Source organism: Falco punctatus (assembly GCF_963210335.1).
Source record: "Falco punctatus genome assembly, chromosome: 6".
Classification (NCBI taxonomy): Eukaryota; Metazoa; Chordata; class Aves; order Falconiformes; family Falconidae; genus Falco; species Falco punctatus.
Genome location: NC_137585.1, coordinates 4612481 through 4626704, shown reverse-complemented (window position 1 = coordinate 4626704; position 14224 = coordinate 4612481).

Below are 14224 nucleotides of genomic sequence, written 5' to 3'. Positions count from 1 at the left end.
GAAGTGGTTAGTCTCCTGGCATGTTGGCTTTTGATCACTTGTTGCAGAACCCAACAGTGCCATGCACTGGGAAGTGCTCTGCTGTGGACTGAAAGTTTGGGTGATACTCCTGGATGCTTCAGTCATTTTCTACAGATCTTGTTCTACAACCCCATTGCTGCTAGAGAGAGCAAGAGCAGAAAAAGACCTGCCGACTCCTGCAGTGCCTTCTAGCCTGGAGCTCCACTGTTGCCTGAAGATCAATCTATGGCAAATTAGTAAGGCATTTGTAGGGTAGAAAGGCAAAACCTGCACTACAAATAAGGTAAAAATAGAATTTTAATCCAAATAGACATATCCTAGTGGCTCTATAGCACACCTGCATCATGCCCTGCTGCTGGGGTAAGCATGAAATTTGGCCAAAGTCCCCTTGCTTGGAGGGCTTTCTCACTCTCCCAGCATGATCTTCAGGAAAGATAAGCAGGTAAAGATTTACCTTACAAAGTCCCTGAGGACTTTGATTCTAACTTGCCAAGGTCAAATCAATGACATATTTCTGGGTCACGGAGTAGCTGATAAGAATAAAAACAGCCAGGAAGTTTATGTCGGTGTTTACCATGAACTGCCCAGAAAAATCAGTGACTTAATACAACACTGACCCACTGGAAGACAATCGTAGATCACCGAAGGTGACTTCACTCACTGCTTCCCCTTGGGTGGCTGAAGCCATGGATTTCACCAAAGCCCTGTGCTCAGGTGAAGCTCTTCTGAGGAAGCGCTGCAGAGCTGCTGCTATCACCACCATGCTCCTCGGGCAACCGCTCCTCTGACTCCTGCACGCTCTCGGAAAGCGAGCTTCCTTCGCCTTCACCTTTTCCTCCAGTCAAGCACTACATCTCACCCCCGCCCCCGTCACTGCTAGTGGGCTTGATGGGAGGGCTACATCTTCCTGCCCTCAGCTGGCTGCTCTTGGGAGGGAAGGAAGCTCACCCAGATGGATTTCAGCAGTTCTCATGAGTATTTTATGGTCTTTTACTGATTTACAGCCAGTTCAGCATTCTTGTAAATGGCCATAAATTGGATTGAAGTCATAAATCATAACTAGAGAAAGAGAGACACAGTCTCTGAGTCCCAGCTCAGGCTAAACCAGCCTCTATGAATATATGGAAGAAACCTGCTCCCTCAATCAATACAACACAACTCAGGCTGCAGCAACGGTCCACAGAGTCCATCCCCCATTCCTCTTCCACAGGGCTGCAATAGTAGCTACATACTGCATATGTGTGGTGTACTAAAAATACCTTCCTCCCAACCGGCTGGCAAAGCCAGCTGTGACACCAGGGCTGTCCCCACCACCCCAGGGGCTGAGCACTCCTCAACCTTTGCTGTACTTGCACATGCACATCCCCTGCAAGCAGGGAGGCAGGCCAGCACTTTTCACACCAGGCTTACAACTTCACACAAATCAGCAAGGGGAGCTTCCCACCCCACATGTTACCTTTGGGAGGCAACTGCCTTCTTCCACCAAGGAGGCTGGCAGAAAGCTGCACGTTGCTGTTCTTCTGAAGCACCTGATTTATTCCACACAGGACACTGGGACCTGAAATGCCTTGCTTCCATTCCACAAGCCTGGCACCTAAAATGTAAGTTTTTACATCTTTCTCTTTTGTTTCCCTAGCTCATTTTTAGAATCTAGCCTATAAGCATTTCTGACACAGCAGTGCAGGCTGGACCCATCATATTTCTGTAGTTGACCACAGCCTAGGACAGGTAAGTTGGTGCTTTCCATCTCCTTAATGGAGCAAGCAACCACTGTACTAGCCCTAAGCATTGAAGGGCAAGAGGCACCAGCTCACTCCTCTACTCACCCTTGTAGCTCACCACAAGTCTCCCCACAGACACCAAAGCCCAGCAAACCCAACTAGCTGACCCTGCCAGGCTTTTTAAGGTCCTGAGGGCTGCCAGATGAATTACTTTGGTCCCACCCTCTAGACAGAGCACCTGATGGAGATGAGCCTTAATGCCTTCCCAGCAGGCTTAAAGGGCTCCTGCTGCTTCTAGTGCAGCTGGGAGAAGCTCTATCACACCTACAATTAAGGAGGTGTTTTGCTTACTTAAAGGCATGTGAAAAGCTGCTACAAAGGCTTATCCAGCATTACCTGCACAGGAATCAGAGCCTCAACCACTGCATTGTGATCCTGCGAGGAATTCTGGCATTGCCTAACTAGAGGCCAGGGTTATGAGCCCTGTTCATGCAGGCAGTGAACCCTTTTCAGGTCTTTTTGGTTCAGACTTGGTTGTGTTTATTTATTATTCAGCCAGATAGATTGATTTAGACTTATATATGCATCTGTTAAAATGGAATTATATGCCTTGCTTTCTATATATTTTATATTTAAATACAAGTCACTGGTCAATTGCCAGCATGAAGAGAAGATGACCTCACAGTAGAGTACCCTGAAAAAATGAACCACCACTGATGATATCATTTTCTAATACCTTAGAAGAGGAGATGAGCTCCTTGCTTATTCAGCTTTTCATTAATTAATCATCTTGTTGTTAGGTTGTGCTCCCCCTGTTTACTTGTATCTGCTTCTTTGCCCCTTGTCTTATTTTTACTTGTTTGTGCATTACTGTCTCTTTGCTAACACCTCAAAGCCCTGGACTGAGACTAGCTTCCTACTGTGCTGAGCACAATACAAAACACAAGGATATTCATATTTACATGTGGGCAAGGGTGACTCTTTCTGCAGTTCTTTTGAGTTTTGTTCCAGCAACTTTCAGCTGATAGTCCAGGCACTACTTTTAAGGGTTCTAAGACACTAAAAAGTGTCTGCAAGTAAGCCCCAGACTGGTAGGTTACACTCTTTTCAGAGGAATTGCATCTTTGGGAGGAGACTTAAAAAGATTTTTTTTTTTTATAAAAAGAGAGGAACAAAAATCACAAAACCTTGGGGAGAAAAAACACAACTGTTTTGCTACAGTAAATAATACCACACTTAATAGCAATGATAATAATAATGTCATAATTGACTTGTAGTTGCTTGCCAAGACTGTAAAGAAAAGTTGTAGCAACCTGACCATTTCTATCGGCATTCAGGCTGTTGGAAAAGCATGTGTTTTCAAAGGTGTGTTTAGCTGGTCGTGCTAACAACAAGGTAAAGTATTGCCAGCACACTGATGGTTGCGAACATTTCCAGAGGAACTAAGTATTATTCCTACTCTTACTGATTTCTGTTGTTTTCCATTAAACACTTATCATCACATCCTGAACTTTTTGGTTTGATTTTGTTTTTATTTTTTTTCATCCATTTTCACTTTACACTGCAGGTCTGATCACCTGATCACATACCTGTACGCCATACAGTGAGCGGGACAAGTAGAAAACAAACAGGCTAACCCAGAACTGATGGCAGTAGCACAGTACAGAGTCTGGGCTCATCTGCCTTGTCACACAGCGGGGATCTGTCACTTGGCCATGAGTTTCATGGACACACAAATGCAGCTTTGGATCAGTTCAGAGCTCCTGGATCAAGGAGCATGGGAAGCAGCGGGTATCCTGTGGTTCAGGACCTGGGTGCAATCAAAACAACTTGCTTGACTGCCTGGACCAGCACTGTTCAACGTGTCCTAATTCCTCCCATCACAACCCAGATTTAGCTTTCCAGATGTCTCCACATGGCCCCTCAGCTTTTTCCTAATAGGACAACTACAAATAAGTGAGTTTGGCCAATGGCTTAAGACTTCTGGCACTGACAACAGCCTGGCATGTAGCCATCACCATGTGCCGCCATCACCACTGGTTCTACTGAAGAGGGTGAGGGGGTGGAAAGCACATCACCAGCACACACACCCCCAAGCAGACACTGCCCCACACTGCCTACATGGTGATGCAATTTGCAGGCGTAAGATAGTGGATCTCAGAGGTGCAATCCAGCTTCAGCGGCTGTGAAGGCTAAGCCACTTCACCATGGATCATTTGTCCACATGATGCCAGCAAATAAATCCTAAACTTTACCAGTCAAGAAACTTGTATTTTCCTTCTGTGTTTGTTCAGTGGAATTCTAGTCCAGGAGCTTCTAAGTGACTTCTATTTTAATACTAATAGTAATAATAATAACAGTTAATAGCCAGAGGAGTTTGCAAGTTCTTTTGGACTTCATTTTCTGAGCAAGAGAAGATGGCACCAGCAAAATCCACAAGGTGACACCAAATCATTAGGGTCAATCAAAGCAAAGGGACTCAGAAAATTCAGGTGTGAGGGTAGTTTCTCCATAAATCTCCTGGCTAGGATGTCACCCTCAGGCTGTATAGAAGCTTGCAATGAATTCCTACCCTTAGAAATAGTTGCCCTTCACTGGGTACTGCTGACTCTTTCCTGTCAGAGAAGATTTATCCATGGGAAATAATTAAAAAACAATTCAGAACTTTCTTCCTCTTGGAATAGATTATATTACATTAATTAGCAGAGGGTTGGGGGCTTGGTTTGAGGTTTTTTTCTTTTCCCCCAAGGACAAGGGACATTTGTGCCTGCCGCAAGGTCTTCCTTCACCCCAGCCCTCTTGCTACTTGAAATGATATACATTTCCACGAGCAGTAATAGAGCTAAGCATGGCACCATTTTCAGAAAAAAATGTCGCCCTCCTGATTCTCTTGCATACGTGGCATCTTGAAAGGCAATGACAGACTATAAATTCACACCAAGGTTATGGAGAGCTGCAACAGAGAGGAAGGAAAAGTTGGCTACTTTTTGATAGCCCTCCCTGTGAACCGTCAAGAGACCAACCAGTGCCATCTTCAGACTCAGGCAGAAAAACAGTGATATTAGAAAAGTGTTTTCTAGGATGAAAGGTTGTTCGCAGCAAAGCACAGTCTAGAGCTTTTGTGTTTGCGGTGTGTCACAGCCTTCCTTTGGCCGAGGTTTGTTTAAACCAACAGAGAGCCAAACTCTGTTTTGCTTGAGATCTCCAAGAAATAATGCTTTGTGTCTTTTGGATCCAGCCATGGTCTTATGTGTCAAGTCCAATGCTGGACTTGGCTCTCTTGCTGGCGGCTCACCAACACCTGCAGAGCTGGCTCAGGTCTGCAGCAGGGATCTCTCCCTGACGTGCAGTGCCTCTACACAGCTGTCTGGAAGGAGACAGCAGTTCCCTCTGGCCCCAGGGCATCCTCTGGGTGCCTCAGAACCCACGTTCCCAGCTTCTGGCCACCCAGCGCTCTGTTTCCCTCTGTTGTAGTGCCTGCAAATGACAGAAAGCAGCTGCAGGTATTGCAGAGCATTAAAAAATATCCATATAAATGATGCATAGCAGAAAGTTAGGTCCAGGCACTATGAATGTGTAAAAGTGCTATTGTCCTGGTACTCATGCATTCCTTATAGCAGTTTGGTAAGAGAGAAAAGTTCCAAAGCAGCACCAGTGCCCTCTTTAAACATCCTCTCCACTGCAAAACCCAGGCAGCGCCTGCAGAGCACACTGCACCACCGGGCAGGGGTCCTGGGGCTGGCAGGGCGCATGAGGGACAGCACCAGTGCAGCGGTGTGGCACTTCTAGAGCCAAGGCAGAGCCAGGTGAGTGGGGGGCCTGAGCGGGTACCTCTGCTGGCATGCAGCTCCCGGTGCTGGGGACGTGCCAGGCAGTGAGAATCGTCACCCTCGCCCAGCACTTCCTAAAGGCTCTGTTTGTCTGACAAAGGGCTTTTTGCATGGCAAGCGTAGGCAGGGAACAGAGCTCAGGAGATTCATTTCTGCTAGCCCTGTGTTTTGCGGTCCTTTTTTTTTTTTTTTTAATTGGGGTAAATAGAATTGGAATGACAAGTGCAGAGTGATGGCTTCGATGTGCTATTTGTTTGGTGAGGAATTTGTGAAATATGTGTTTTTCTGCAGAGAGTGCATGGCTGTAAAGAAGGGCCAGAGTCAGCACAACCTCAGAGCAATGGAGAATAAAGCATTCTAGTTTTGTGGCCATTGATCTGATGACGCTGTGGGTAATGGATGGACAAGGTTAGTCTCAGAATGTCTGATTTTTCTCAAATCATTGCTGGAGTCAGACTTAAAGTTGCTTCACCGTGCAATTCTGTATTTACCATTATTAGAGATTCTCAGATCTTCACACTCACTTTGAATTTCTTATGCCTTTAGTGACTGATGGGTTTGGAAGCTTTTTTTAGAGAAGCATATCATTCTGGAAAGATATTTTTACGTGATTATTTTTGTTTACCTGAATTCTATTAATCTTCCCTTGCAGCCTTAGATCTGTGTTTTTATATGGAATTGCACTTTGCAGTTCATGTGTTTCAGGTTTACTGTTAGTTGTTTGAGAAGTAAATGCTACTGTTGGGATAAATCCTGATTTTATTTTACTTTATTTTACTTTATTTTGTTTTATTTTATTTTATTTTATTTTAATCAAAGTGCACTCATTATGAGAGAAGGCTTAAATTCAGGGAAGAAGAGATCCCTGATTAGTTAAGGAAACCTAAGTAGCTCAAACAGGTTCCAGACCAGTTTGGGGCTATACTGCAAGAACAGCTATTCTTGGGGAAACGCCTCCATATGCAGGGAATGGTATATTTTGTTATGAGGTGCTGCGCACTGTGTCTCCATTAAAGAAGCCTTTGAAGGAAGAGCTGTGGCAGGAGAAAGCAGAAAAGTGGCAACCAAACTGATGCTTACAAAAAGAAACGGAATACTTCAAAGCACTTATGTATTTCCATAGCACCACCTGCCACTGAGGGCATCAGCCCCAGGCTGCTAAGTCCACCTGTAGCTTTGAAGTCCCCTTGGATGCCTTACTGCTATATAACTCCCAGATAACCATATTATTAAAACAGTCCCACTTCCACTTGCAACCTGCCAGAAGATGGTGTCCTATCCTATCAGACACAGGTCTCAGCACAGTGATCCAGGCATTCATGACTGATTATTGCAGCTAATATCTAGTGAAGAAACCAGGCATTCTGGAAAAGCTCCAGTTGACAAAACACAGTCTCTGGTCTCCCTAGCAACACCGATTACTGTGAGAACATCACCCTGCTGCTCCCTCATTTGTATTGGCCACCAGTGAAGATGGAGTCATCTTTAAGGTCTCTGCCCCAATACTCGACACCTACCACGGGTTTTGTCTGAGTTGCTGAAGGAATTCACCTTTCTGCATAACCCCACAGTTACTACACTGTGCAGGAACAAGCAGACTGTTGACTCCAAGGATGAGGTCTGTATACGCTGGAGACAGGATTTCGCTGGGCTTCAAATGCATTGAATTACTCCAGAAATAGTGAGAACCACTGTAGTGGAAACCTACACTCTCCTACATGGAGAACTCGGCTCCTCAGCATAGCCCTCCATCAAGGAGCTTTTTGCACCCACCCATGCAGATGTGCAAAACACAACACACAACACCATCCACACACTCACTCATTAGCATGCACAGACGTCTAAACAAATAAATCACCCTATAAACTAATTGGACTCTTACCCCTACAGGGCAGAGGAGGGAAAAAAGACAGAAAGCTCATTTTTGTTTCTATTTTCCAATACCTGGATCACTCTCAGACAGTGTGCCTCTGGAAGTGCCTGAATAACAAGAAAGCTGTTGTGGTCAGAAGCGTGGTATGGTCTCTGGCTCTTAAGTCACCCCGAGGATTCCTGTGAGCGCTGGAGAGATTCCCATGCTGCCCTCAGCCACGCAAGCAAAGATACCTTCGCGCAGCACCGCCTGGGGTTGTGAAACCATACCCCCAAATCAGTTCTCTGCTAAAGCTGTCTTAAATCTGTTAGCAGGTCCTGAGGAATGACCCACAAATCTTCTTTCGAATTTTTAATTAATTCCTTTCTGCTGAGTTCACTCCCCTTTTTTGCTGTGTTTCCATGGACTATCTCACAAATCAGTTTACTGGCAGGGATGTTTGTAGACATGGCAAATCTTCAGTCAGTGTTGCATACTATTTGCAGAAAGTGCATTTTGAATGTCTTACTACAGGTCTCTTCACTGTCTCTGTTAAAAAACGTTTCCACTAAAAGAATGAAACTCAAAACACAGGCTCAGGTTTGTACCTCAGCCCCCCTGGTAGCTGAAAGGAGAGAGCTGACAGCAAGCAAAACCATTCTACGTCCTTTCTTAAGCTTGGTTTTGGTTGCAAGGGCAGCTGTGCTGGTTCAGACCACAGGTCCATCTACCGCAGCGCACTGCCTCCTGTAACAACCACAAGGAGCTCAAGGAAATGTGTGAACGGAGCAACTACTTCCCCAAAGACAAGCATGGCACAGTAGAAAGCCACCAAGGACTTTGCTGTTGCTACTGATATCGCAGGGAGGTGTTCAAACATTCAGATCAGTGGGATAGTATGACTGACCAGGCAAACAGGGTGATTGACTAGTTGATCTCATTTAAGTCAAGGAATACACACATGCTTTTAACGTCAAGGATTTTCATAGAGAATATCAAATACTTTGTGTGCCTCTCCCAATAAACTGGTTTCAACCCACACTTTGAAAAATTTTTGCCTGAAAACTCAGAGTGAATGTAAAAATGATCACAAATTATTGGCTGTTGTAGCTTGTGCATGAACAAACTGTGACCTCAATAGCAGATAATGTCTGATGGAGCAGGGCAGGTTCAGCAAGAAAGTCCCACCTGAAGGAGAGGATTAGCCATGTTTGAATGTCTTGAGATCAACAACAGACCTCATTCAAAGAGTTACGTGTTAGCTAAGCACATACCATGTTTTAGTCAAAGGCAAATTATTGGGCTCAAGCCAGGGGTAACGGGGTGAAAATCAATGGCCTGTGATACTTGGAAGGTCAAAACAGATGATCTAGTAGTCCCTTTAGCCTTCAGCTCTGTGAGTCCATGAATGTGCGATGGGCACATGGTTCGTTATAAAGAGTGGTGCACAGTCTCGGCTGATATAAATAGACATTTGCACCGATTTACACTTGATAAGCATCTGGTCAGGCTTGCTCAGCTGCACACTCTGGCATGCGATGTAGTCAAGTTTAAAACTAACAAATGACTGTAGCACATCAGAGCTGGTGGACCAGATGGTGAGGGCGGATTGCAGGAACCTCACCCGTGCACATGGCCCTGACAGGAGAAGTCTTGGTCTCATCTACAAGCTGTTTCACTTGCAAATTGAGGAGAGCAGACTCACGGAGAGGTATGTTGCAAGCTCCGCTGTCTCAGGTGGGCTCCCCTGGGTGGTGGGGGGCTCTGGAAAGAGTGCCGCTTTGCCCACCGTTTTCCTCAAAGCTGCCTTCTCACCGGGATGCCCACACCATTCCCTGACCCAGTGCCATCTCTGGACATGTCACCTTGTGTTGCATTTACTAGTGGGGTTTTTTTCTAGGGTTTACAAAATTGAGAGTAATTGGGTTTCTTACATGCTGCCATCAGGTTAGGGTAGTGACAGTGAACATTTCCTTTCCTATTGTCTGAAAGCTAATCTCAAAGGAAAAATTCAAGTTACTCTCAATTTCTGCCTGTTTCCACTTGTCTGTCCATGTATCATGCTACTAGTGCTTTCCTGTTTCTGAAATACTTTTTAAGTATTTCAGGTTATCATGCTCACAGTAGTTGCTGTTTAACCAATCTCTCCAGACTTTATCCTTTTAATCTTTCTTTCTAAATCAATTCCTCCACTCCCTTGATCATTTCAGTTGCTCTCCTTTGAACAGCTCCTGTTTGTCAATAACTCTTCCTAATGACTCATGTGGAACAGGAAATAATGTGAAACTTCAAGGTGTAAAAACCACAGGAGCAGCGCAGGTTCTGAGTCTCCGATCCCGGGGATTCGTGATCGTAATGGAAGAGCAGCCTCCGGGGAACTTGTGAGCACTGCTTACAGTGTCTGCCCCCCCGGCTGCTTCGCTCAGAGCCTATGGGACAGCCGGTGCAAGAAAGCCTAGCAGCATGGTGACGGATACGCTCCAACATCAAGCACCCAAGGCCTGGAGGCCATGTTCTGGCCTCATTAGAAGAAGTGCAAGAGATCTCTCTAGGTACAAGCCAGTCTGGTGTGAAAGCGGCCTCAGGGCTTGCGGGAAGAAACACGGTACTTGTCTCTCCAAAGCCCGTTTACGCATGCGTAGGAGGGTGGTGAACAGCCAGATGATATGAGGTCATTTACTACAGCCATAACGTACTTCCATATGATGCATATACATTCTCCCCACAGGTGGGAAGTAATGCTGAGAAGTAACACCGTGGATAAAGGGAAAGATATAGTCATTTAGTGAGGCATTTTCTAAAATATGGAAATCCAGCCCAAATTATAGTAATATAAGAGATTGTAAAGTGCAGCAGGGGAGATATAAAATTGAGATTAAGGAGGGTATAAGGAGCTTTGCTGAACAAATCATACCGTGGCAAATCCATGCCCAAACTCTGTGGGCACCTGACTTCCCCCTGGGAGCAAAACGGTGCGGTTCTGCTGAGTAAGAATACAAGAGCTGGTTACAAAGGAGAGCTCGGGGTAGGGAGCCATCCCTCCCACAGCACAGGAGCCGTCCTGCAGAGCCAGCCTTCATCAAGATGCGCAGGACGTAAGCATGGTGAGCCATCAGCTGGCTCACCCTGGGGAGGCATTCGGGGTACATAAAAAGTTTCCTCAGCCGTTCGAGTAAAACAGCCTCCTCAGACCGACAGCACTGCAGCTCCATAAGCGTGGGGACGTGAGGAGAGTCCTCTCACCAAGCTCCTCGGTCTCCTCTACGACTCCAGCTTCTGCTTTGGGTGGTGGTTTCTGCCTACGAAGGAGATGAAAATGGCACAGTAAGGCCGGTGATTCTGTGGTTAGAAAGCCATGTGAGGCCAAGAGGAGGACAAATGCTGGCCACTTTCCAAAAGCATCGACTTTTTTTTTGGACTGCATCACATTCCAGAGTTGTAGAAGAAATAACATGCATAGAAACAAAACGAGCAAGGAGAAGAACCAGGAGCCAATGCCCCCCCTCCAGCAGCACATTGCCTTGCACCAGGCGTTGTGCAGCAGCTTGTCCATCTGCACCGGGGCAACACGCAGCTTCCAGTCTAAAGCAGATCAGGCATGAGAGCCCTGTAGGAGGGCAGCCTTCTGAGGTAGGGGACACAGCACCGGGGAGGTGCCAGGTGAGTAGCAGACTCCTGGCATGGGGGAGGACAGAGAAGTCCTGCTTTGCTGAGAGGCGGGCAGGCTGAAGATGCTCAGCTACCCTTGCAAGCCCTCCTCCTTCCTGGGCCTGATCCAGGGACTGCTGTAACTTGTAGTGTCTTCCAGGCTTTAATTCAGTCCCTGCACCTAGCGGAGAGCTGTACGTGTCATTCATGGCATAAGCCAACCTTTGGGCCTAACGCTACGGAGCAGTATGCTGAGCTGCTGCTGGGCGTGTGTGCAGCAGCTGTGAGGGTCAGCAGGGAGACCTTTGTGTCTGTAACACCAAATGGACATTTTGCAGGTCTGATTTTCCTCTCTTGTGACAGCCACAGCTTGGCCACGTGTTTTTCTGCCTGGGGGCTGGGTGAATACTTGCATTACACCTTGTTACAGAGGGACAGCTGCCCGTGTGCAGGGAGAAGCAAAACATCCCCCCCACACCTTGCCATGCAAATCGCTATGTTGGGCATGCCGACTTATCCCACACCAGTGGAAACCAGCTCTCCCTCTGCGTGTGTGCTCTATTGCACGCCCAGCACTATCAGACCTCTGACCACCAGTTCTTTCAAACACGGTGGTTGAAAGCTGCTGCCTTGCAGAGACAGGAAAGTGGATAATGGCCATCGATATTGCCTACAGTACTGCCTGGCTAACCAGAGTGCTGCAGCGGGAGGGCCAGGTGCCAATGGCACAGGCTGTTTTGGTAGCCGAAAGGGTAGAAGAGCCAACATCAGTTCACCAAACCCAACCACTTGCTGCCTTAGGCAACTTGCCACTACCTCCATCGCTGGAGTGAGACCAGGCACGTGGAAAACAATGAACTTCTCTCAGCTTTTTCAGCTGGGGAGATGAGGGGAAGAGTGAGAATAGAGAGGAACTCTTGGCTATTTGTGAAAATCACAGGCTGAGAAGGGTCAGAGGCATGAGAGGATGGCACAGAAGATAAAGATGTGAACTTCCAAGTGGATAATAAGCATCTGTGAAATGCCCAAGGAATGGGAGTTCAGAATAGCTGAGCTATTAACCAAGGCAGGCGGTGGCTTATTCAAATGGCTTTTTATACAAACATCTGTGGGACTGAGGAGCTGGGAGGGGGGCAATTCTCATATCTGTGTCTTACAAAGAAGCTAAAGATGATCCAATTATAAAACGGAGCACCTTACCTCGGAACAAGGAGAAAACACTGGAAAAAATCATTAAAGATAGAGTTAGAAAGCTTCTAGATGAGTCTAACGTGATAGAGATAAACCTGTCTGCCGGTTTCTGTAAGTGTGACTTGTGCTTCTCTAGCCTATTAGGATTCTGGGGAAGAGTTAATGAAATACTGGACTGAGGAGAAGGGGTGTGTGGGGGATATAATTTATTTAAACTTTTCAAAAGCCTTTTGATAAAGTCTTTCACAAGAGGCTATTAAAGAAATTTGTTACCCGTAGGGTGGGAGGCAAAGTCCTGACATGGATTAAAACCTAGATAAGAGGTAAGAAACAAAGGAAAGGAATAAGCGTCCAATTCTCTGCATGAAAGGAGGTTAATAGCAAGATGCTCTAGGGATCAGCATCAGGACCAGGGATGTTCAATATGTTTATTAATGATCTAAGAGAAAGAGGAGAACAACAGAGATACAAAATTTTGCTGATGGCACAGTTTACTTCTTGCAGGGAATTTATTGGCTGTGTTTGACTCTCTTCTTGCGTTCATGGCTTGTCTATGAATAGATCACCAGTTTTACTAATAGGCCTATAAATATAATTGGAAGTATGGCTCAGTCTGATGAACAGTACTGAGACTGATTGCAGGAGGAGACCTACGGGTGCTGGAACATCAGCCTGGGATGGATGCAGAGTCACGAAGCAAGAGAGTTTCTGCATTCAGCCCTCCATCAGGAGTAAGTGCTGCTTCATGTAATTCTGCTGCTTCTTATGTCACTGTCTGCTAGTGCACCAGAACCATTGTAGTAGAAGCAGTGTTAGGATACCCACCCATACTATCGTCACGGTATTTCATACTTAAACTCCTGCATGGCTTGAATCCGCTACAGATTCATGGGAGGTTGTGGGCCCTTTGCCAGCACCCCCCAGCCATTACCCATGTGTACATTTCTTGGGGGAAGCGAGCACTCGTGCATGCACCTTTATCTGTATTACTTCTTCATTCCCAGTCCCAATTTGGCAGCTCCTTCCCCGTTCAGCCGAGCTTTTTGCTGCACGCTTTAGGAATTAAGTGTATGCTTCACCACATCGCTGTACTGCTGCCAGAGCTGCTCTCCTGCGGCTGTGTCCTGCCCCCTGCCCCATCCAGATCCACTTTCCGCACTGCCTCCGCGCGCCGGCCTTCCTGTGGCTCCTATTCGCTATCCATCATACTGACTGAAACACTCAGCGCTAGCAAGGTAGTTATTGTAGGCGAGTTAAAAGTCCTCCTTCACAGTCACTGCTGCCACATAAGTTTGTTCAACTCGCTGTATTAAAGTCATTAGTGCCAGACAGCCCTGGAGAAATGCTTTATGTCGTCATTTTCCCCTACACTACGGCAACCATTTCTTTATGCAGTTGAGGTTGCTACCTCGGCACATGCCTCTGTTTACATCCTTTGCCAGAGAAGAAACAACTTAGAGACGTGATTAGAGGAAACTACATATCCGAGTACTTTCTTAAATTGAGGTGCTATCGAACTGGTGTCCGTTGGATAATCACCCACGTCCACTCCAGGGCTACCAACAGAAACTTTTTTTCTTCCCCCTAAGGTCATTAAATTTCAGTTTATGTCGGATTCCTGTACAAAGTATATAAACTTTCTCCTCTGACCAGATCAGGTGGCAGAAGTTCCCGTGCTGCCGGTTTGCCCCAGCGCTGTGTCAACATGAGAGATGACAAACAGCCAGATCAGCACAGCAGCTATGAGTGTGACAGAGGAGGAGGAGGAGGAGGAGGAGAAGGAGGAGCAGTGCTAGTCGGTCTGTAGGATTCCTTGGCATGCAAGGTGTTCCTGCTAAGAAATTCCCATATGATATCTGATTCAGCAGATCCTCTGCTGCAAAGTTGATTACTCGGAGGTTTACGTGCACCCTTCCTCTCACCTCCTGCTGCCTACTGAGGAATGAACCCAAGGACAGGGG